This window comes from Falco peregrinus, chromosome 1 (genome assembly GCF_023634155.1).
Source record: "Falco peregrinus isolate bFalPer1 chromosome 1, bFalPer1.pri, whole genome shotgun sequence".
NCBI classification, from domain to species: Eukaryota; Metazoa; Chordata; class Aves; order Falconiformes; family Falconidae; genus Falco; species Falco peregrinus.
Window position 1 is genome coordinate 123363056 of NC_073721.1, and position 22728 is coordinate 123385783.

General features: G+C 44.9%; 1 long non-coding RNA gene across 2 annotated transcripts; it reads left to right on the forward strand.

The window, feature by feature from the left end:
• Positions 1–1867: 1867 nt before the first annotated feature.
• On the forward strand, positions 1868–21692 carry LOC114013578 (uncharacterized). 2 transcript variants are annotated; one of them, XR_008745028.1, is made up of 5 exons: positions 1868–8013; positions 13428–13564; positions 17375–17464; positions 17545–17674; positions 21499–21692. It is a non-coding gene; the product is annotated as an uncharacterized LOC114013578 (long non-coding RNA). The 2 variants fall into 2 exon arrangements; XR_003556632.2 differs by lacking the exon at positions 13428–13564.
• The last annotated feature ends 1036 nt before the right edge of the window (positions 21693–22728 follow it).

The following is a 22728-nucleotide window of genomic DNA, read 5'->3' on the forward strand; positions in this document are numbered from 1 at the left end:
GCAGTTGTCAGACAGGGATCTGGGTTTTTTTCCATCTCTGTTCGATGCCGATGAAGCGGTTTGTGGGGCAGTGATGGCTGGTGTGGTCTCAGCTGTATTTCATCTGACTCATCTGGTACAGTGGAATAAATGACCAGGATCTAAATGTTGTTCTACTGTGGCTGAATCTGAAAGCCCGAATATCAGTACGCAGTGTGGTGCTAGGTACTGTATTTATTTACAGACAGAGACTTCCCCTGCCTTTAGGGGATAAATGCAGGAAAAAGGGAGTAGGCAAGTCAGACGTGGCCCGGAGAGGCTGGACTGCTTGACAGCTACATGTAGGAGGCAGAAGTTCAAGCCAGATCTTTTGACACCTACCAGGAACACTGTCGTTTCTCTTGTCAATGACAAGGAAACATGGAAGAGTCTGATGGATAGCCCAGAGTACATGGAGATGCTGTTCTCTCAAACTGGCCAGAGGGTCTCAGACTGGTTGTATTGACTGGACTGAATGAGGAGAGTTGTCTGCAGAGCAGCATACAGTTTTATTACCTGCATCTTGTAGCACAAGGCTTATGCCTGTTCTGTCTTGGTGCAGCCAAAACTCTTCTGTTGCTGGCTCTCCTCGGCTCTGGATTGCTTTGTGACCAGAATTTAGCAAGGCAGTTTACAGTGGCTTTGACACCATTTGGCTAGATGAAGCTGGCTCAAAATGCATCCACCCACTTGCTAAACAATGCCTCAGGCTCTGAATGCATTAACCTGTTGCTCTGCTGCCTACATGCAGCCTTCCAGGTGGAGTTTGGTTTTGATGTTATCCATCCCCCGTGATGGCTTGTGAGCCGGCTAACTCTGACTCCACCTCCCATCTCTCCTGTCTGTAATTTGTATTATAATTTTTGGGAGCTTCCTTGTTGTGAATTCTTGTGCAGACAAAGAACAGTCTTTGTTTCAGAAAATGTCTCCGTCCTTTCAACTGGTCAGTGAGTGAAAAACCAGGAGCCAAGACTAATAAAAAAACTAAAGGACGCTGTACGTATTTGTTAGAAAACCCTGTGCGTCTGGTTAAGCGCTCATCTCGTAGGGATGCTAAGATGGCCAGCATTACTGCAAATTCTATCCCTATTTTGTTTAAGAATTGGTGACTTGGTGCTGGATTTGAGTTACTGGAATTGCAGAGACATGACATTTTGCAGAAACCTTGATTTAAGTTCGGTTTGATGTGACAGAGATTCCAATTCTGAGTAAAGCTTTTTTTTTTTTTTTTTAAAAAAAAAAACAAAACACAAACAAACAACCCAACAATCATCCTACCAACAACTACTTTCTTTTTTTAACCAGAAGCATATAATCTTCCTTGGAACTTCTCTTAAGCACCAGAAGGATGAAGAGGTAGATACTGTGCGCTAGCAAAACTGGTGACAAGGATCATGCTTTTTTTGGACTTTACTAATGTAGATCAACGTGTATATATGTTGAAACTTACAGTGAATAAAGAACAAACAGCTGTCTGCCATATTGCCAGAGTTGGCTGGGAAATGGCCCAAACACAGAAAAGTGTTGGTTTTTTTTTTTTAAATAAAGAGAGAGAAAAGTAGCAGTCTTCAAGTATGTTTGAAATAAGGAAAAGAACTGATGTGCAAAGCGATTAAGAGATCTTTGAGGATCAAAAGCCTTGATTCAGTTTTGCCAATGGAACGAAACTTTTCATCTGTTCTTATGTGGACCTTAAAGTAGGGCAGAAGGGTTTAGTTTTTAAATTATTTCATTTCAAAATTTACTTTGGGCAGGGGGAAAGGGTTCTTTCTGTTTGTTCTTGCTCTTGTTATTCAGTGTCCTTAACACAAAAGGCCAGCCTGGCTCTGAAATGAAGAGCAGGGTCGTTCTATGAACTGGTGGTTCATTAGTCTCCTTTTGATATGTCAGAACAGTAAGGGACCCTTTTATTTTTTTCCCCTTTCTAGTAATGCCTGTGTTCTTAAATCAAGACATCTTCCCTCATCATGCTGCAGTGGCTGAATCTTTTTCAGAGCTTTCCTAAGTGGGTTGTAGCAATAACGCTAATCGTGTGCAGACAGACCATAGAGTCAAAAGTGGGATGCATAAGGAAGTCAAAACCAAAGGTTTTCAGTGCTCCGGGCAGTGAATCCTACTTCACAGCTTCATGTTTATTTGGAGCTGGATGCCCCCCACCAGGTTAGCTCTTGTGTTTGTTTTCCCTAGTAGCTTCTTGCCAGCAGGACCATAGAGCAAGCATAGCCTTGGGAAGGCGCGATAAGGGAGGCTCAGAAGTGCAAATTGCTGGATTCTAGCACTTCGAGCTGATGAGCAATGTGTCCTTTCTTTGGGAAGGGGTGATGGAAGTAGCAACAAAAGAAGGTTGAGGGATGCGGGGCTGTGAGAGCAAAGACAAGAGATTGGGAAGGAGAGGACAAAACTCAGGAATGTCCTTGTCTTTGTGTTTCTGCAGGGGACAGTGGAAGAGCTCCCTCTTCCTGCTTCAGCCTGCTCTAACCGTTGCAGAAAAAGCCTTCCTTGCAGGCTGGAGTGTCTCAGTGGTCCCCGCATCCATGAGGCACTGTATTTCTTGCAGCATGGATTTGCATACTGAAGGTTCCACAGGACAGTGTGGATTTGCTCTGTAGGTTCACCAGACCAGCTCTGCTGCATCACACACTGCCACCAAAGGGTTAGTTCTCAGCGCATTCGTGGCTGAACCCAACAAACCTGCAACTCGGTGACAGAAATCATCTTGATGGTGGAAGCTGTGCGTTGATCTTCTCTCCTTGCAAAAGAACTGGTGACAGCAGAGGGGTTATGTGGTTTTGTTTCCATTGCAGATACTTTATTAAGTGGGCATCTGGCGCCACAGCAGCACACGTGCTTCCTGAGACCTGGAGGTAATGTACTTCTGCTGCGTGGTTTCCTGATCTGTCCTAACTCGGGTCAGGCAGTAGGTGTGCTCTAACCTGTTCAGTGGGGCTTCTGTGATAAACTGGTTTAAAGCCTGTTCTCTCCTCTAAAACTTTCATTAATACAAGTCATATTTTGTTGCCACATGTGCAACAGAGATGGCAGCTCCCATTTAGGCTGCTACGGGAACCACATCCATATGCTACACAGACTCTGTCATGCTCTAGCGACATACCAATAGCAATAGGCGGAAACCTGAGGACAACATCAGCAAAAGCTGAGAACTCTGTATTCCCATGGCAGAGCAACGTTGTCAGTTGCGGGCTGGAAATGTTTTGCTCATGAAAATTTCTAGCAAGGTGTGGAGCGCAGAATGAATTAACCTGCTTTCTTCTTTGACCTGTTTTTTAGACTGGCTCTTTCTGGCTGTTCCTAGTACTCCTATGCCCGTATCAGTGGCAGGAATGCAATGTCACCATTGATACAAGCCTGGTGTAAAAGTTTGTAATTACAAGCCATTTTGTGAGCAATATGATGGGTGAAAAAACGACCTCCAGTGGTCTGGTGATCCCCACCCTCTTGCACTTCAAAGCAGGCATATGTTAAATCGCTGCATACATAAATTTGCTGCGTCATTTTTGTACTGCTGTAACATCATTGGAAGCATGCGTCATTTCAGCATATTATCAATACTAGTACAGCTGTGAGCATCAAAAGAGAGTAAAGAGAGTCTTCGTGCCTGCCTTTGGGGTTGAGGGGTGGAGATTAGATTGTCCGTGTATTATGTTTTGACAGTAGCTTCTCTCCTGGTATTCACGTAAATAGTTATTTTTAGGAACATCATATATTTCCCTGTAATTGTTTTAAATGCATCAAAGAGCTCACTGATACAAAGCCTGTGATTTATGGGTTCCCGCTACTTTTTAATAGCTGAATTTAAATCCTGGATTCACTGAAGCCATTTGGAAAATTGGGATTATTCCAAGCTGGAGCAAAGGGAGGGAGACTGGTGTTTTGCCAAGATCAGCAGTGATTCATTCCTACATTCATGCTCAGCATCCAGTGAAGGGCAGAAGCTGGGAATGCTGTAAGGAGAGCTAGCAAGAGATTATCGTGTTGAAGGTGAATCTGCCCTACTCACTCCCTCTGCTGCTAGATAAGGTCTTTTGAATGAGAAGGACCAAATTCTGTCATGGTTTTTCTTTCATCCTCTCCAAAAGCTGATTTATTCATAGAAGCCCCAAGCCAACTAACTTGCCTCCTGTCTGTAAGGCAGAGACAGAACGGAGTGCTTGCTGTCCTGAAGAATGTCCCCATAGGGGTGAAGGACTGGAGGAGCACCTTAGGATAAAATATACTTTGGAAATCCCTCACAAAGAGATGTTTTAGTGACTGCTTGGAATGAAGCAATGCCCCTATCAGGTTAGCCCAGCAGTCTCTGGCAGTGTGAGCAGGAGCCCTGAGGGGACCTGTAAAGGGACAGGGTGGACCCAGGACTCACTGCTGGCACATTCTGTCACGCTCCAGTGATATTTGGCCCCTGGACACCCTGAGTGAGAGGCGATCAGAGAAGAAACTAGGTTGGTGATAGTATAATTAAAATTAGGGGGTAAATCTTGAAGTAATACAAAAAGTGGAAACTTGCTGTGGTGTAAGATTTACTAGGTTTTGTTTAGCCTGAGGATGTTTATGCTCTCAGTGCCTGCACCAGGGTTCAGATTCCATCTCCTAGGGCATACAGCTAGACAAATAGTCATTAATACATGGGTGTGAGGAATGAAAGGGGCTGTTGGTCCATCCAGGAGCCTGTCCTTGCTCTTTCCCTCCCTTGTCTGCGCAGCTTTCAGGGGCTGTGCTCCTGCTGCGTGTCCAGTAGCCATAGCTGTGCTTATGGGGAGAGCGAGGCTTTTACAGCAGCGCAGCTGAAATACTTCTCAGTTGTGAGCCCCTTGGGAACTGTCTTTCCTCAGAGAGATCTGTCCTCCTTGTCCTCAGGCCAGCTGACAGTGGAGTAAAATTTCTCATCGTGTTTTAGTTCTCCTAGCCCTGGGAGAGAAGCTCGGGGAGATGGTAGTGTTAATGGAGCCAAGTATCCCAGCATGGTTCAGTCCCAGCAAAAAGGAAAGGACTTCTTTTTTTTTTCCTCTCCTGCAGAGCAGGGGCACAGCCAAAAGAAGTGTTTTCTTCTTTTCCTGATGTGATCATCCCGGTTGTGTATGTTTGAAATACAGTAATTCTGAGAGCACTGCTGTCGTGATCAGGAGGCAAAAATAAGCACATTTATATTTGTGGATAAGAGGCAGTAATAAACCCCTGAATTTCCAAAGACATAAAGGAGCATTGACATCTAAATACCAGAAATTCTAAGCCCTTACCTTGCTAATTCATGTGGCATTTGGAGGGGCTGTGGATTTTTATTTCATCCTGGTATTTGAGGTATTTCCTGCTATTAGTATAGGAAAACCCTTGTGTGGTAAATGCTGGCTTTTTCCTCCGTTGGTAGCCACTGAGACTTGGGTTCATGAAAGGCAAACCATCCTTGTCAATACTGAAGGATCTCAGAGGTACCTGGGAAGGAGAAATCTCACTGGGGTTGAATAAGGGTGTTGGTACTGTGAGTGGCTGCTAGCTGAATGGCTGTGAGCAACATGAAATCTTGTCTCGAGGTCCAGGAGTCAGGGGCTTAAAGTTCGTTGAGTGGTTTCAAAAGCTATAGTTTGTAAAAACTGTTGATAGTCATTTTATCGCAGCCTCTTAAAAGTGATCTGCTTATAAAGGTTTCAGGTACAAGCGTTGGCCCGGGTCAGTAACCCAGGCCTTCAGAAATTGCTGGTTTTATTGCAGATTAAGCTGTAGATTGGGCCATTTAGATCTGTAATGGAAAAATATTAGCCAACGTACTTTCCTCCCCTCCACCCTCTATCATCAGGGCATATATCAAATTGCACTATCTGGCAGGGAGTTCCAAATGTTATTTGAGAAGAGAGAGGAATGCAAGCGATGTCAGCAGAAAACAGCTGAGTAGCGGTTAAATTTCTTTGGCCTGAACCTGCTCCACAGGGAAAAAGAAACGCAACAACTGGACCTGTTTCATTTCACCCCAGCACAAACCATCCTTTGGAAACAGATGATGTTTGTGAGCAACTTCTCTACAGAAGCTGGAGTTTTGGGATGCGGCTAGGTGGACAAATCCTGCTCTGCTGTGGACGTGGCAGGTTGAGCTCCACAGGGCCAGCACTGGCTACGGTCCCTCAGGGAAAGCACCGGCCCTTGCGGGGCACCGGCTATTACTGTTCCTTTGTCCAGCTGGAGCCTGTTACTTTAGAGGGGCAGCTTTAGGTTGCATCTCCATGGCCTGTTAAAACTTTTTATCTATGCTGGCTTCAAAGATAAAAGCTTTTAAGAGCTGGCTCAAGTGAACTTGCCCGATGCTGCGAAAGAGCAGTGGAGGTGCGTGCAAGGAGACTGTTAGCTGAGAAGTTGGACTGAGTTAAATGGTACCCTTAATCCCCTCGATACTGGCAGAGTCAAGTTAAAAGGTCTTCCCCACTTGGGGTGAAGGCTTTGCACGTGTAGGTGCTGGTTCACTTCAGGGCAACGCTGTCTCCACGGTGGAAGAGCCCTCTACCCTGCTGGCATTTGCTTTACTGCTGAGGGGAGAAGTCCCTTCCGCAGTGTCTCGTGTCAAAGGCTGGGGATGTGTGTTGAATTTTTGGTCCGTGGAGGCTTTTTAAATAAACAACAATGGAGCCAGCAAATGGCTAGAAGCAGAATAGCTGAACAGGAGGAGAAAACAAAAGTAAATACAGCCCTTGGTTCTTTTCTACCAGTCAGTCTACAGTGTTATCTGACTTCTTTGTCTTGCACTCCCTGTTTTAGCTGGATTCTGCCTGGTTAGTCACATAGCAAAGATCCACATTTTTCTTCTGATGCTCACAGCTGTTGCAAGCAACAGGAGGTTGCAGTCCCCTGACATGGTCCTTCTGGGGATCTTTCTTGTCTGACTGGCGTTTAGGGTCCCTTCCCTTGCTGTCGTCTTCAGTTTGCCCCATTTCCTGCCTCTGGATGCTCTGATGGAACAGCGTGGTGGTCTCTAGGATGAAAACCCAGGTGAGCAAGGGAACAGGAGACAGCTTTTCTCCGATTCCTTCCCAGCTCTGTTACAGCTCCCAGAGAGAGATTTTCAGCAACAGCTACCCAGCAGTCCTACTTAGATACCAGAGTCTGTTGTTTTGGTTTTTTTAAACTTGTTCCGGATCTTTAGGGTTGTCTCTAGTGTAAACCTGTGTCTGTGCTTCACAAATGTTTCCTACTGAAATATTTTCCAGGTGTGGTGCCCAAAATGCATCAGGTACCTTGGCCTAATTCCCATTGACTTCAGTAGGAGTTAGGCAGCTGTCATTGCAGAAAGTGTGGACAGGTGTTAAGGGCAGGTTTGGGAGATTTTGTAACTCCATGCAAGAGGAGCAAAACAGACCGAAGGAAGCCATGGTTTCTGTGATTCTAATTCTATTGCAGTCAGAGGAAGTTCCTCCATTAATTTTAATAAAAAGAGAAATAAAGTACAAATTGGGAAATCAGAGGGAAGTCAGAGAATTTGCCAACGAGTTTACTTTTCTTAAGGGTATGGAATAATTTTCATAAACCAAGGGAATATTCCTGATTGTTGAGATCTTCATTCTACATTAGAAATAGTGTGGCTAAGTATTTTTGTATGTGAAATTAAATTCTTCAAAAAAACCTGTTTGAATAATTTTTCACAAGCAACTGCAGGAATAATTCTGACATACTGGAATGATATAGTCAAGATCCTAAACTAAATCCTACTTAGTACTCTGAATCTTTTGTGTTTGAATGTATTTCCTCTCTTCCTCAACCCCGTTGCTGGTGCACCGGTTATATTGCCTAGTACGGCCTTCTGAAACAGACACATTTTTATTTGCATGCAAATTGGTAGGAGGCAGCTTGCCTCTAAATACTGTGCTAATCATTACAGGTTCCTTGGTTCATCAGGACTCTGATGCCTAATTGGCTGCAGGATTGCCTGTAACTCTCGACAGCCTGATTCCGAGCAATAGGAATTGTTGAATCTACATAATAAAGCAAGTGTGATGAAAGGTGAGTGCACACCTACTTTTTATGTGCGTTATCATTCTCGTCAAGGTCAAATAATTTTTTTCATTCCAGATATACATATTCATAGAGCCTGTGCACAACTAATGAGTTGGAAGATTAAATGGTTGTGGATTAAGAACAAACCCTACTGTTCTCCTAATTAGACTAAAAGTTACTTAGTTCATCTGATTAGAATTCGGAATTCAAACCAGCTAACGCACCAGCACAGTGCACCAGCACAGTGCTCCTCGGCTCCTTGCAAAACCTGAGTGTAGGAGTCACTGGAGCAGATGAACAGTCGATTTCATCCAGTGCCCCCACATGTCAGAGAGCCCAGTGCCACCTCTGAAGGATCACTGGAATCCCCCCCAAATTTCTACAGGAGAAAATTGACCCGGGGCAGAGGGGCCGTGCTGACAGCGTTAGCTGACACACAAGATCTCCAGCCAGGATCAATTTCATGTCAGGCTTTAATATTGTAGCAGGGACATTACTTCTTCTAGTTCCTGGTAATGGACATATTACCCAAGATACCAAGATAAGTCCTTGCTCTTGCTACTGCCATACATTAAAATGTGTCTTTTCGATACGTACTAAGTTATATAATTACCAACCGTTACTCCAAGGAGTCCTTGCCCTAAGCTTCGAGTGTCACACTTTTCCCCTAAGCTTGGAAGCAGTTGTACTGGTCCCAGGGCTGGGAAGGGGCTGCAGCAGCATCCTCGGGCTTAGAAAACCTTGGGAGACAAATAGCCAGGTCTAACAATAGGCGTGAGTCAGTCATTTTGCAGCTAGGTGATTTGATTTCCTGTTGCTCTGCATGTTTTGGGGAACAAAGCTTTATTAATGCTTTATCTGCAACATCCTCACTTCCACCAAAAGGATCCCTCTGTGCATTATTTTCCTGACGTGTGCCGTGTATCACTTCCTCCCGCTCCCCAGCCGCGCAGCTGCTCCTGCTCCAGCTGCCTGCGCAAGGAGTTTTGGCAGAGCTCCTTAATGAATGCGGCTCCAAGATGCTTGGCTCAACTTCATGGCACCCATGGACATTTGTCCTTTGCCTCTAATCTTCTGAACTGCAGGAGTGTTCAGTTTTTGGGCTTCAGATGCTTCCTGGTTTTATTCAGGTGTAGGAAAGGGGAGAAGGGAGGGTAATAGAGGGTCTGTTTAAATGTAAAGGAAAAAGATAATGGTTTGGGGCTAGGTTGTCCTAGTTCTTTCTTTTTTTTTTTTTTCTTTTTTTTATCGTGTGTGTGTGTGTGCGCGCATGCATTTATTTCAACTTCTCTGTTTGAAGGGGGGAGCAGACCACAGGGTCTGACCTGTGTATTTAACGAAAGGAGAGCACTGAATGAGAGAATTTCAAGAAGTTTTCACAGGTGTATTAAAATAGCATAAGCTTCGTGTTTCCTTAATGAAAATGGGAGCAATGTGTGTCTTTCCACAACAGATATGAAACAAAGAGAACTAAGAAATGTGTTGGCATTCACAAGAGCAGGAAAGTAATGCTGTTCCTGTCGCTGTTAGAAGGTTAAAATCCTGCCTGGCAGCCTATAAACTATTTAAACGATCCTACAGAAATTTCACTTACTGAATCATCTTTGGGATTTATAGCTAAATCCTTCACCCCAATTGAAGACCCAATGTACTCACAGTCCTGCCGGAAAATGCACCTTAATGAGGGGAAATTGTAACACCGGACTGAAAAAAAAAAAAAAAAAAAAAAAAAAAGAAAAAAAAAAGCCCTCTTCAGCAGAGGTCCTTGCTGCAGTCCTCACTTCACATGGCCATTGAGATGATGGCAGCTGTGCTGCTGTGATCATATGTGACCTAGATTTTCCTCACAGTAGTCCTGTGCTCTCCCTGATCTTGTGTAGACCTGAATGAATTGAATAGAAACATTTCTGGATGCTTTCAGAGAGCAATGATCTCTTTTTCTTCTTCTCTCTCTCTTTGTCTTCAAACCACAGCATCTGTTCCCCTTGTGGTTTTGTCTCTTTGCTCTCACGCGGCGGTGGTGAAAGAGGACAGGGCTGGCGGAGCTTTAATTTGGGTAATGGTGGATGGGGAAATCGGGGCAGGTGCAATTCCTCCTCAGTGTATGGCGGTAAGACTCGAGCCTGTGGATTTTAGCACGGAATGTGTACAGAGGAGGATAGGAGGGCTGTTGGGAAGGTATCTTGGAGGGGTGAGACTTACAGCGTGAGGAAGCCCTGAGTTTCTGCACTGACCGTGGGGCTGAGCCTGGTCAGGAGTGCTTTTGGATGCTATTCATAAACTCTCCTGCCCAGACTCAGAGATTACCCTGATTCTCTGTGGGAGAAAGCCTGGAGAGGCTCAGCTCCTCGCTCATGCCCAGGCTCTTGTTTGTGCTGTTTGGCTGGATGAGGCGTGGGCAGGAATAAGCTGTTGCGTTACAGCTCCTAGCAGAGAGTCCGAGGCCATCCCCGGCTGGTGGTACGGGGGCTGCTGGTCCTCAGACCCGTGGTTCTCCTGAACATAGCTTTTTGACTCCTCACTCCCCAGCTCAGACACCAGTACCATCTGTGTACGTGAACAGAAATCACTCCATTTGGCGGGGCAAGGGGGGTCTTGGTTAAGGTACTTGGAGGAAACGAGACAGATCTGGTTTGATTTCCCTAGGGGGGACAACAAGGCCTTGCAGCAAAAAAGGCTGCAGCAATCTGTAGGGCAGACTGCTAGTATTTCCTTCCTTCCTTCCTTCCTTCCATGCAGATCCTGCTGAGTCTGTTGAAATTTCAAGTTTCTAGGATTGGATGCAAGTTTTTTTTAAACTTAAATCAAGCAACTAGCACTTAACAGTCAGAGTCCGGTGGAGACTTTTAGACAGCATTCTGATAGGAACAAAAATAAACACTTCTTCTCTGCTTGGGCTCATATGTAAAATAAATTGTAATGATCCCATCATTTGCTTTGCAGAGAGCTGTGAGGACGACTTCTCTTTAGTGCTGTCTTCAGTTACAGAGCTGTTCTGACAGTGGCGAGTCAGTGTTACAGGTGGTGGGTGGGGGTTCCTTCCGAAATTTTATATAACTCCAATATTATCTGTTTCTGTGATTGACTTGACACATGAATTCAAAACAGTTGGAGCTTCTCTCCCACTCTGGTGTAGCAAACTGGATGTGAAAATGACACTTCCCCCTGGGAGCTGATAGTTTGCCATGCGGTGCATGGTGTTGGGTTCCTTTGTTCGCTGAATGTGGCACTTGGCAAGTGTTTTTTGCCACTTCAGGATTGTCAGTTCTGTCTGCTGAAGGCCAAGATAAAGCTTCGCAAAAAGCCTTTCTCTCCAAACAAATCTTCTCCGTAATGTACTGACTCAATGACAAAGGAACCAGGGGCTTAGAGGTGGTTTGGATATTTTTCCACCTCAAAGTGTGCACTCTTCCCTTGTCATGCTTTTATTTTAATGTGGTATTTCCTACCCTGCTGTAAACACCAGGGTGGTGTTTTTTGTCTTGTGACTCGGCAGCGTTTTGCCATGACATTCCTTTCATAACGTGTTGCTGATAGCACTAGATGTGCTGCTGGCTGCTTCCAAGGCTTATCAGAGGGTTTGTACCGAGAGCACTTAGATAATCCCATGAGGGGATGCATTAGCAATAAGAAACCTGTATGAAGCACTGTTGTGATACATTTGCGACAGAGGGGTATAAAATAGATGGGAACAAATCTGTGGTCCTCTAGAAAGTTGTGATTTCAATACAGCATGGTGAAGCAACCTGCATAAAGTGTCTTGGTCCGTAATGGTGCTGGTTCATCTCTAAAGTGACCTCGGTTGCTTACTGACAGCGTAGTGCCAGGGGTGTAAGGCTGGGCAGCAGCATCTGTTCTTCGGAAGCCCAGTGTGAAAGGCACGTTGGTCATTATAAATGTAAGTAACAGAAATGTGAGAAGTATTCTTACCAATGAAACTTGCTCGGCTCTTGGTTTTGGTCGAAGAAAACAGATCAGATTTGTCGTAGGGTTCACAAAGGTGTCTGAATACTTCAGTGATCCTCAGCAGCTGTGACTTGATCCACCTTAGTGGAATTTTTCACCTCAGCAGCTTTGCCTGTTGAGGTGAAGCCTCACCATTTTTTCATTGGGTTTTATTCTGCGGTATTATTCCTTACGCACCAACAGCTTGAGGCATCAGACATGCATTCAGAATTACTGTGCTTTCAAATCATATGCAAATGTTCCAACCGAAGTCATAAATTGGTGTTTTGGCTTGGTTTTACTGGCTCCTATAACACAGAATACAAATCACAAGCCACCCGAAGATACTGAATCCTATTTTGTGCACCATGTTTTTCCCTGCAATTTGGAATTTGTATGCTCAGCTCCTAATGGGGGAGCGAGGGTGATATGTGTATAGGGACAAGGCAAAAGCCATAATTCATGGTCAAACAGGAGTGAAAGGAAACACTTGTACTGAAGGGGACCTCTCCTGTGTGTCGTCAGGACTGCCACAACCTCCAGCTGCCAGAACAACCTCTAGGGCAGTGGGATAAATGTCTAAATGTAGGAAGACTGCAGCAGTCGGCAACAAATCTGCAAAAGTGGAGGTAAAATACATGCAGTCCAACTGCAGATCCAATTATAATCAATGTAGGTTGTTTTAGGGACTTTGCAGAAACCAGGATTTGACTTCACAAGATAAAATGAGAAATTTAACAGGGATGAAGAAAGGCGTTACCACGCTATTCATAACACTCCTTGTTAGAAGCTGCCAGCTTCTTCCTGCATAAAATGAAGGAAGCTACAGGTGATGGAAAAATAAATTGGTCCCTGTGGGCACGGTGCTTTTGACTATACATGTGTATTAGGGATGAGGCTGGTGTGCTCCGAACTGCAGGTGAAATGGCAGCAGTGGTGCATGGAAACCTGGTGTGCCTCAGTGATGCTGGAGAGCTGCTCAGAAATGGTCAGGGTAATGCCACATTTTATTCAGGCTGAGGCTAAAATAAACCTTTCCAAGAACACAGAAGTTGCTTGTTGCCAGAGTAAGTGGCAGATTGTGTGAATGCTGCTGAATTTTCTGCTCCCTTCTCACAGTTGTGCCTTGCAGTGTGGGGCTTGCCGAAGCTGTAGGAGAACATTGTGGTACAATGAGGAATTGGATGTAGCTTCCCATGGGTCAACCCAGCTCCTCATTGCTGGCTCATCTCCTTGGGTGCACTTTTGAAGCACTGAGTTGTACATGCTGCTGAAAAATGTCTGCAGCTTTTAATACACACACACACCCCCCCCCCCATACAGCTTTGGCTTCAGTGTGAGGCACAGTTACGTGGGCAGGGAGAAAATGTTCTCTGAATTAATCCATCATAAACATAGCGCCTGTCCTGTAATAGTTGGGATTGGAGAATAACAAACTAATAAACCAAAGTCTTCCATTTCATCCCTTCTTGTAGATCGCATGCTGAAGGCTTCTGAAAAGTGCCTCTGTCTCAGCCACAAGCTAGTAGCAGAGACGACCTTACAGCTTGCATTAGTCAGATGTGCTGAAGAAGAAATATTTGCTGGCTTTGCCTGGAAGCTCGCAGCTGGGGTAGGTTTTAAATTTAATTGTGCTGGGCCAAAGTTTTACAGTAGCTTTCTCTTGTCTAGAACAGCAATATTTAGAGCAGGACACTTCTGATCACCCCACTGAGGCTCTCTAGTCTCATGAAGGCTTTCTGGCCTGTAGTTATCCCTGGATATTTCACACTGTGTAATACCACGGAGCTACTGCCATGCTCCTGTGGCCATACAGAGCAGCTGTAACTGGGCTATGGGTACTGGACTGGCGTGGTTTTGTCTGGACTGGTATGAGGTGAGTGAATGGTGACAGAAAGGGAGCAGGCTTGTCTGGAGGACCTGGATTTGCTTTCCAAGATGTTGAAGTCCCAGCAAAATGTGAGATATTTGAAAGCTGCTTTCATGTCTGTCTGTGCTGCCCAGAAAGAGCTGAGTGTGGCCAGATCTCGTCCGCACTGCAGGTTTCCCAGTGAGCTGAAGGTGAAAAATAGCTTTCCTTAATCCTGTTCCACCAGGAGTGTGTGTGATAAGCCCAGTCCTCGAAAACACAAATGCTTGGCTGGTTATATGTGTGAAATATATATATATACACATGCATGCATGCACACACGTGTGTGTGTGTGTGTATATATCAATATATAATGGTCCTGCTATCTAAGAGAACTTAGCACCTCTGTTCTCTACCCTTTCAGATGGTGTCTTTTTATCTTTCCTGTGGCCAGTTTTGAGTTGACAGCTTTTTTTTTTTTTTTTTTTTTTTTTGGTCCGTGGAGTCTTGTGAAGCTTCTCTCAGCTGTGTTACAAACATGAAGGTTCTCTCATACGATTCAGGTGCACAAAGCTAATAACTAAATGGCAGAGGAGAACTGGCCTTAGGGGGTTAATTTAGTGCCTTCTTTCAAGCTACAGCTGTGATACTCTTCTTTAGTAACAGGGCTCTAAGCTCACCTAGGGTAGTCTGTGGGCCTTCTGATGATAGTCTGTAGGCTTAAACCAGTTTAAGGAGTACAATGTCCCCTTCCGAGGGAGCTCAACATATATAGGCGGTGCTCGAAATCATCTGGATGCCAAAGCAGTGCTTGTATTATAACAAGAAAGACTGGAAATTTTAATCTGGGTATCCAGGTTCATATCAAATTCAAACAGGTTCTACTTCAGCTATGGAAAATAAGACTTTCCATGGCAGCCTGAAGGCCAATGAAATCACAAGAATTACTGTCCTTTTCTCCAGGATGATTTCATATTGTGGTTTATTGCATTAATCATGTGCTCTGCACCCCAAATCAATGGGAAATTGACTTTGCAGTGAATTGCTGTTCATTCACAAGATAAGATCCGTGGTTGTGTTGGCTTTTGGCAGTACCAGTCTCCTCTTCTGTGGCCTCTGAACTCCTGCCTGGCTTGTCCCAGTTTTTTATAAAATCATCCACTTGTCCTGTTGGCCACATCCATCAGCTTATTCAATCCCTAAGGAGCTGATACATTCCCTTCAAGTTCCACAGCTCTCCCATCTGTTCTATTGTCCTTCTGTTTTCTTCCTCACTATCTTTCCTCTGCAAAAATTGTACCCAGAATGGGGCAGTAGATTTTGCATAGAGGAGAAATCACACAGGGTGTATCTACCAAGTTGTTGCTTCTCCCTCAAGTTATTTCTTTCACTGTCACTTTTCACCCCAAGCTCTTGCTGGCCTCCATAGACTAAGGACAGAGATATCAGGAAAGTGCAGCCTCAGATGAGTTTTTTCTCTCCAGTCCTCCTCCTGTATCTCCACGTTTTCTCTGTCTGGTTTCTTGCATGTGGGGACAAAAATTTTTTGATTCTGTGTGGATAATATGATGGTGAAATACAACATTTGCTAAGTGGACCACCTGTAATCTTGTCTTCACAGCTCCTCTTCTTATGCTTACATCTTGAATGTGAGATGCAGATTTGTACTTTTTCCTTCCCCTGCAGCAGAGCCACCCTGGAACAAAGCACTGGCTTTATTGTATGTAACAGGTCCTAGAAAGTTGCTTAGATCTTTATTTCTGAGCTTGGCACAAATAATGTGGCGTGAGCATTTTCAATGGTGTTCTCATTATGAAGGTAGAACTTTTCCCTGGAACTGTACAATCATTTTTAGAAAAGAATTGGGAGCAATAAAATGAGGATGGAAGCTCTTCCCTCAAACCTTTTCTGTTAACTGACAAGAAAGGATGCCATTTGCTTCCTTTGCAAATAAAATGGATAAAATGGTACTAGTGATACCTGAAAATATCACATAAAATGTGGTAATAAAAGGCAGCCTTGGTATCTGTTGAGAATGGGCATTGTTCTTATTCAGTCTCAGTTGTGATGAGAAACTTGTCTTCCAGACCTGACTGCATAACAGGCTATTTTGAGGAGATTGTCTCTTTACATTGCTTGACTGTGTTTTTACAGGCTTTTAAAAATATATATTTAAAGCAGGCAAAAGGATTATGTTACAAAAAATTGCACATGGAAATGAAAGCTGCTTCAATCTTTGAAAAATCTTTCTTAATATTATATAATAAGAAATACATAACTGTGCCTATTTTTGCCATAATTTGCTTTCATTTGATGATATTCAGCAGTAAGATTTATTGTTACCCACATGGAAAATATCTTGCCTGGGGGTGGTTGAAATAGATCCTGCAGACAAGTCATCAATCAGCTCGTGTTTATCTCTTCAGAGATCAGTGATATCAGTGACAGGAACAATTTCAGCCAATCCAAGAGTATTTACTGATAATAAAAGGAAATGTTCATGTGGATTTATACTGCATCTCTCACCAGAGGTCACACAACATTTTTGCAGGAGGGCCAATTTATTGAGCTTCATTTAACGATAAGGCATGGGGGGCTTGGAGGTGCCCGAGCCCCCTGCTCAGGCAGGGGCAGCAGCCCTTACCCCGACACGTGCTCTGGCCCTTGCTCTCTTCCTGGGAGAGGGTCTAACTTTGCCTGTGGAGGGTGGCATCCAGAGAGCTTTAGTGGTAGCACTGGTCTCCCTGTCCCTATCGCTAACGAGTTCAAAGGATTTAAGACTAAGGCAGACAAAAAGATCTTTTACGTCAGATGAATAGCATGCAAAATGGTTGCCTTACATTTTGATGAAGTGAATTGTAGCTTCGAACTTAACTCTGCTATAATTTTAAAGCACAAGGTCTTATATTTGTGTCCCTGATAGAGAGGGTTTTCAAAATTTTATGACAACATGCAGAATATTTATAGGTATTGACTGCAGGGTTCAGGACAAAGATCTGTTGTCCTTGAGGCAAAATAACAACCCTGACTTTACCTACTATTTGCCTCGCAGTGTAATCAGCCTGGAACTAAGACTGCAGTTGTTATTTAACCTGTGTATGACAGAAGTTTTCTTTCTCTCACTTCTGCTTTATTTCTTTGTAAAAATCAGTATTTATACTTACTGAAACAAAGAGCACTTTGAATCACAACATGAAGTGTGTGTTCTTTAAAAAGTTATAAAGGAGTCTTTTTTTTGTTTGATTTTTGTGTTACTGGAACATTCATTTCTGTTTGAGAGGAAACTTGCTCGATGTGGACAATAGAGATGTTAAGATCAGGATGAATGTCTGAGAGATAATAATAGTGAATAAAAAAAATGCAGCAGTTCGGGACTCATATTTTCCAGGGACTGCAAGAACTCAGTTCTGGGCTGTGTTTTAAATCTAAGCCCCATTGTTCCTGACTGGGTTCTGAGTCTGTCCGAAAGACGACTTCTTTGTTGCTTTGAGCAGCTTCAATCTGAAGCACTTGAACTGGTTTCATATTGTAAGCAAAAAATTTTAAGATGTACGTGTATTTTCATTCTTCCAGCTACAGGATGTAAAGCAAAGCATCTTTTCACTGTTTCCTGTTGAACATGAGCGGAGTACGCTGACACTGGCAAAAGTAATTTGACCTACGGTGAGCCTGTGTGTGGGGTGGCCAGCAGTTATCAATGGTACGTGATATGTGCCATTAATATATTGCTCCTCTTATGCCAGGGAACATGCCTTGTGAGGCAACACAGCGCTAGCGAAAGCTTCACCTCAGGCATCCCGACAGCCTGGCTTATGTGTTGTGGCGATGCCGGCTGTACAAGCTGACAGGATTTGTTCTCCCGAGAGATACGAGGTAGGCGAGAACATTTTTTTTTTTTCCTCTTGACTGTGTTGCACTTGGTAGCAATAATCATACACTTGCAGTGTCAGGACCAGAATTTAGTTGTGCCCTTTTACAGGTGAATACCCTAGGCTGGCAGTACAGGGTTGTTTTTCTTCTTTTCTTTCTCAGTCAGTATGATTGTGTTTGGGGTTTTTTTACAAAGCAAATGGTACTTCAGCTGTGAAACACTGAGCGTGACCCACCCTTGGATGCTTTGCCATTCACCCTGGCTGTGTGCAGGACCCTGGGAAGCTGCTTCCCGTTCACGGACGGGATTTGTTAGTGGGTAAAGTTATTCTCCTTGTAAGAAGTTATTTGGAAATGCTGTCACCCACCCTTTTAACACTCACCAGTTAAACTTCTTCCCTTTCAAAATGCCCCCACAACATTTCCTGGCCCAGCCCAGCACCTCCCTTTTGCTTCTGTGTCTGTGCCTGTCTCCAGTGTCACATCATGTGTGAAACAGCCTTTCATACCAAGAACTACGAGAGTCCCAGATTCCTGTGTCACACTGCATTTGTAAGCCTAACTCTGCTATTGACAGATTGCTGGTCTGTGAGACGGCTGTGACAATACAACCTGGCAAATATTAGCCTGGAAGATACTCGGGGGGGCTTGTTGCCATCAGCAAACCTGGGGTCCCTAAGAGGTCATTGTCACCATCAGCAGGGGTGAAGCCATCCGGTAGGATCGTGTTAGTGCTAGCACAGAGCATGAACTTCTGAGAGGGGACTTGGCACTGGCTGATGCTCAAGGGCAACTGTTGGAGCAGCTTGTGAACAGGCAGCTTGCCAGCTAGACGGGCATAGCTGTGGACAGCTAATAGACCGTGTGTGTGTGGGGAAGGCAAGATGCACAGCTGGGAAATGGGGAAGAGATTTCTGTAAACTTCTGCTCTGAGGGGTAAGAGTACGTTCAGGCGATGCCAATCCATGGAGGAGTAAAGAAATGATTTCTGGCAGCTAAGACAGGTTCTTGGTCCGGCTGAGTCTGACAGAATGCTGTGGGGGAGAACTGGAGATGTCATGGTTAATGAGTATGGAAATTATATCAGTAGCTTGGCCATCTAGGTTTTAAATGTTGTCAATCTATAACATACAGTACTTCAGTCTAACATTTTCTGGCTGCCTAGTTTAAGGCATAAAAGCAGGCAGCCTCTCTGTAATGAGTCAGTATCTATAGACAGCAGGCTGTTGCTAGCAAAGCAGAAATCTTGGCTTGTCATCTCAACATGTTTAAATTAATCAGAAAAGATGGGGGGGGGCAGGAGAGGAAGAGGGGTGGGTTTCTTTTGTTTTCAAGTCTTTGACTCACCTGACAAACTGAATTCCCCATGATTTTTATGTCTCCCTGCTAGGCCCGCAGGAGTGTTATCTTAATTCCTCTCTTCTCAGCTGTGTGCACTCCAGCTCATGAGCTATTCGGTGACCCTCTTGCCCAGGTCATCTTTACATCCTGGAGTGGTTTTAGAATCTGTGCCACCAATGCTGGGATAAGGCAAAACCCATTTACTGTAAACACATTGCCACCCAGCATTTCGGTCCTGCAAAGGATAATTACCGAAACTCCAAGGCAAAGGTGTTGTGTATTTTTTCAACTGGTGTATGGAAAGGATCCTCTTCGAGTCTAATGAGTCTGTGGCTCTTGCAGACATCCAAGTGAGCCTTGCTGTCTCCAGAAGAGACAGAAAGTGACTCTGGGAAGGCAGAGTGTGGAATCTGACACTACTGTGTAATTGAGGAAAAAGAGGCCGTATGCATTATTTATGAGCCTAAGGCTGGGCTTAATGTTAACAAGTGAGAAGAAAGCGGCTTCAAAACACTGGCTTTCTGCTCTTCCCTGTAAGAAAGGCTTCTGTTTTAAATTGCTTGCATTTTAGAGCAGGAGGGAGACAGAGCTGTTATTTATACCGTGCCTTATTTCATGTGCGTGGTGGTGTACAGGATTGAGGGAGAGGCAAGGATTGCCCCAAGGAGCGCACTCTGTTCGCTCATGCTGTGGCAAAGATGTGTCACACATGCTGCCCTATAACTAGCTAATCCCAATCAGCTCCAGGCAAAAGATTTCACTGCAAGAGAGAAGCAGGCAGAGTTGCTACCCATTTGGCATTTCCATTGGGCCGGGACGGTTTTAAAAAGCTGAGGCATTTTCTCTGAATCACTCTATCCACCAGATGCCCTCTCCTTGCAATCACTGTCCAACTTTGGAGTTAGATGAGCTGGTCTTGTGGCTTTTGTTCTCTTATGGATCCCCTGTCAGCAGGGTCTATCCTGTCTGGTGTTAGGGTACAGGCTGGAAATGGCATGAGCAGTCCAGCTCAGGCTTTTGCGAAGTCTCACTGCAAAATTCCGCAGATGTGCTGGGGGTTTGGGTTTTTTAGCTGTTGTTTTCTAGAGAAACCAGGCCTGGCTGGCTAATGTGAAGTTTTGCTATCAGTGATGGCAATGTGTGATTATGGGCAGCAAAAGGTATTAGGTACTAAAGAGCATGGGATGCTGAGCTGCCTCTTTTCCTGGGAAAACACGGTGCGGGCAGAGGTGTAGGGCAAGTGTCTCCCTGTGGAGAGTTCACCTTCCTTACTGAGCAAGTGTTGCAGTCGCTGTCTGCATGGCAGTTGCACCTGGAGGCCCCAAGCAGAGCTTGAACTCTTGCTGGACTTCTTTCCAGGTAAGCATATCCATTAAAGACCTCACCACAGCAGGGTGAAGCTCTTCTCTCAGTCCCACCCGGCAGATGTAAGTGACACTGCCTGTTGGTACCCACTGGATGTAGCCCTGCTTGGGTTGGAGCCTGTGGTTGGCATGTTTCTGTTGCAGATCTGACACCCAGCACTAATCCATGGGCTTGTATTTCCAAAAGTTGTATCCTGGTATTTTCTGCAGGCCCTAAAAGGTAAAAATACCCACCAAAACAACCCACTTTCTGCTCTTTGTAAAGGCCACGGGCTTATCTTGTCGCCATTGCTGCATTACAGCCAGCTGTCCTTTCTATGGTACAAAATTTAGGTGCTTTTTTGCTTCCTGGTGTGATCCTGAGCAGCTGGTGCTTTGTTTCTAGGAGGAAAATTAGCCCGGTGGGGTAAGTTGAGAATAACTAGGTTTCTGTAAAAGTCAGGAAGCAAAAAGTGAACACCATTGCGCTGGAACTGATGGGGGGAAAAGTACTCTGTGCCTTGATTTCTAATACTGGCTCATTGATTCTTCTCTTGGTTCAATCAGCAGTTACTGCTTCTCCTTAATCCAGGTTTATAACTACTTGGTGGAGTGGGTTCTTAACAGAGATACCCCTGAGAAATCCGAACAGCGGGGTGGCGGGGAAGCTGAAGAACACTGGGATCTCACCTGCGGCCCAGAACCAATGTATTAGGGCAGGGAATTGGTGTTTCTAATGGGCTCCACTTGAAAGCCACTTTGCAGGCAGCTTTGTGGCTGCACAGCTTGCATGATGTCCAGAGGGACCAGAAGGCACACACCTGAGTGGGGAAAACCAATAGCACTTTTTTTCTAATATGAAAACAGGAGTAGTGTGAAGTTTTCCCTGCCCCCGAGCTTATTACAGCAAAGAAGGTAATGGCAGGAAGGACTAAAGAATAAGGATGATTTTTGTAAAGGTGGGGTTGGAATAGGAGAGGCTGGAGGTGAGGCACGGTGGGGGAGGAGGCAGCCTGTGTGGGGACTAGTGAGTCACGCATCCTCCAGCAAGCAGCACTGACTCACTGGGAAGATGATCGTGCTGCTGTTCCCTTTCTGCTGAGGCTGAGGAGCAGTCAATTGATTCTCAACTTTACTTTGCAGGCTCCCCAGTTAGAGAGCGAGATGTAAAAGGGAAGAAGCTGGAGATAATGGAAAACTAAAGCGAGAAGCAAAGGTGAAGCCAAGGCAAGTGCAGCCTGAGCGGCTGGCGTTTCTGCAGGGGATCCCTGCCGCAGGGGGAGGGGAGAATCCCCTGGTGCATGGGCTGGATGCCGAACAGTGGTTCAGCTCCTGCAGCCAGGCTATACACCAGGTGTCCAATGCCCGTTTGTGTTCTCTGTGCTGCAGGGTCCAGGCTCGGGTGCTTTCAGCACTGCTGCTCCCAGCGAGCCAGACTTCGTAGCATGCCACCTGGGAGAGGTGCCACCCACCTCTGCTGCAGATTACAGTTAAGTGCGATCAGTGAGGGTGTAATTCTGGTGTTTGTTTTCTCCTGTCCAGCTTGTAATGCTTAATAGCTAAGGAGAGCCATCACTTAATCTGCAGTATCTGCAGATTTCTAGAAGAAAATGTATCTTTTTATTACTTGGGTACACAGGAGACTAATTCTGCGTGGCTGAGGAAGGGGACCAGAAGGCCATGTGGTTTCTTCCTCCTCTGCGAAAGGAGGAAAGAAAATGTCTAAAAAGAATCCAAAACGATCCTAAAAGCTGGCTCACACTCAGCTTGTTACAGCTTGAGAGAGATTTCTTATGACCACAGTGTGAAGAGCCCTAATACACAATGTGGTGGTGTAATTATTTTCAAAGCAGCGAATGACTCTGGGTGTGTTTGTGCAGCGAGTGTTGAGGGCAGGGGCTGTAACTGCCCAGTACAGCCAGTCCCCAGCTCTGGGATCAGAAAAAGTGATAGCAATTGCAAGTCGGTGCTGCAATTTTCTTTCGCTTTACAAGTTTTATGTGGGTAATGTGAAGTAATTAATGAAGCAGAGCAGTGCTGCAGAGGGGGAATAATTTTAACGCTCTTTTTAAAGACACTACTAAATCAATGGGGCAGTTTAAAAAGGAATGATAGCCTGGAGATTAGGGAACGTAATACAAGAAATTAGGCAGGGTTTCGAGAGCGATCAGATCTCAAGTAGGCCAGTGCGTTGTGATCTGCTGCGTGGACATTTGTATGTTTGGCACACACCAGCAAAGGCAGAACTTGCTGACTTTTAGGCCTAACTAGTCAGACTTAGTCAGAAGTAAAGATCCCCAGGACTTCGAAAAGGCACTGAGAGATTGCAGAGCACAAGCTACACTCCGGCTTTCTACTGTGCAGGAGCAGTAT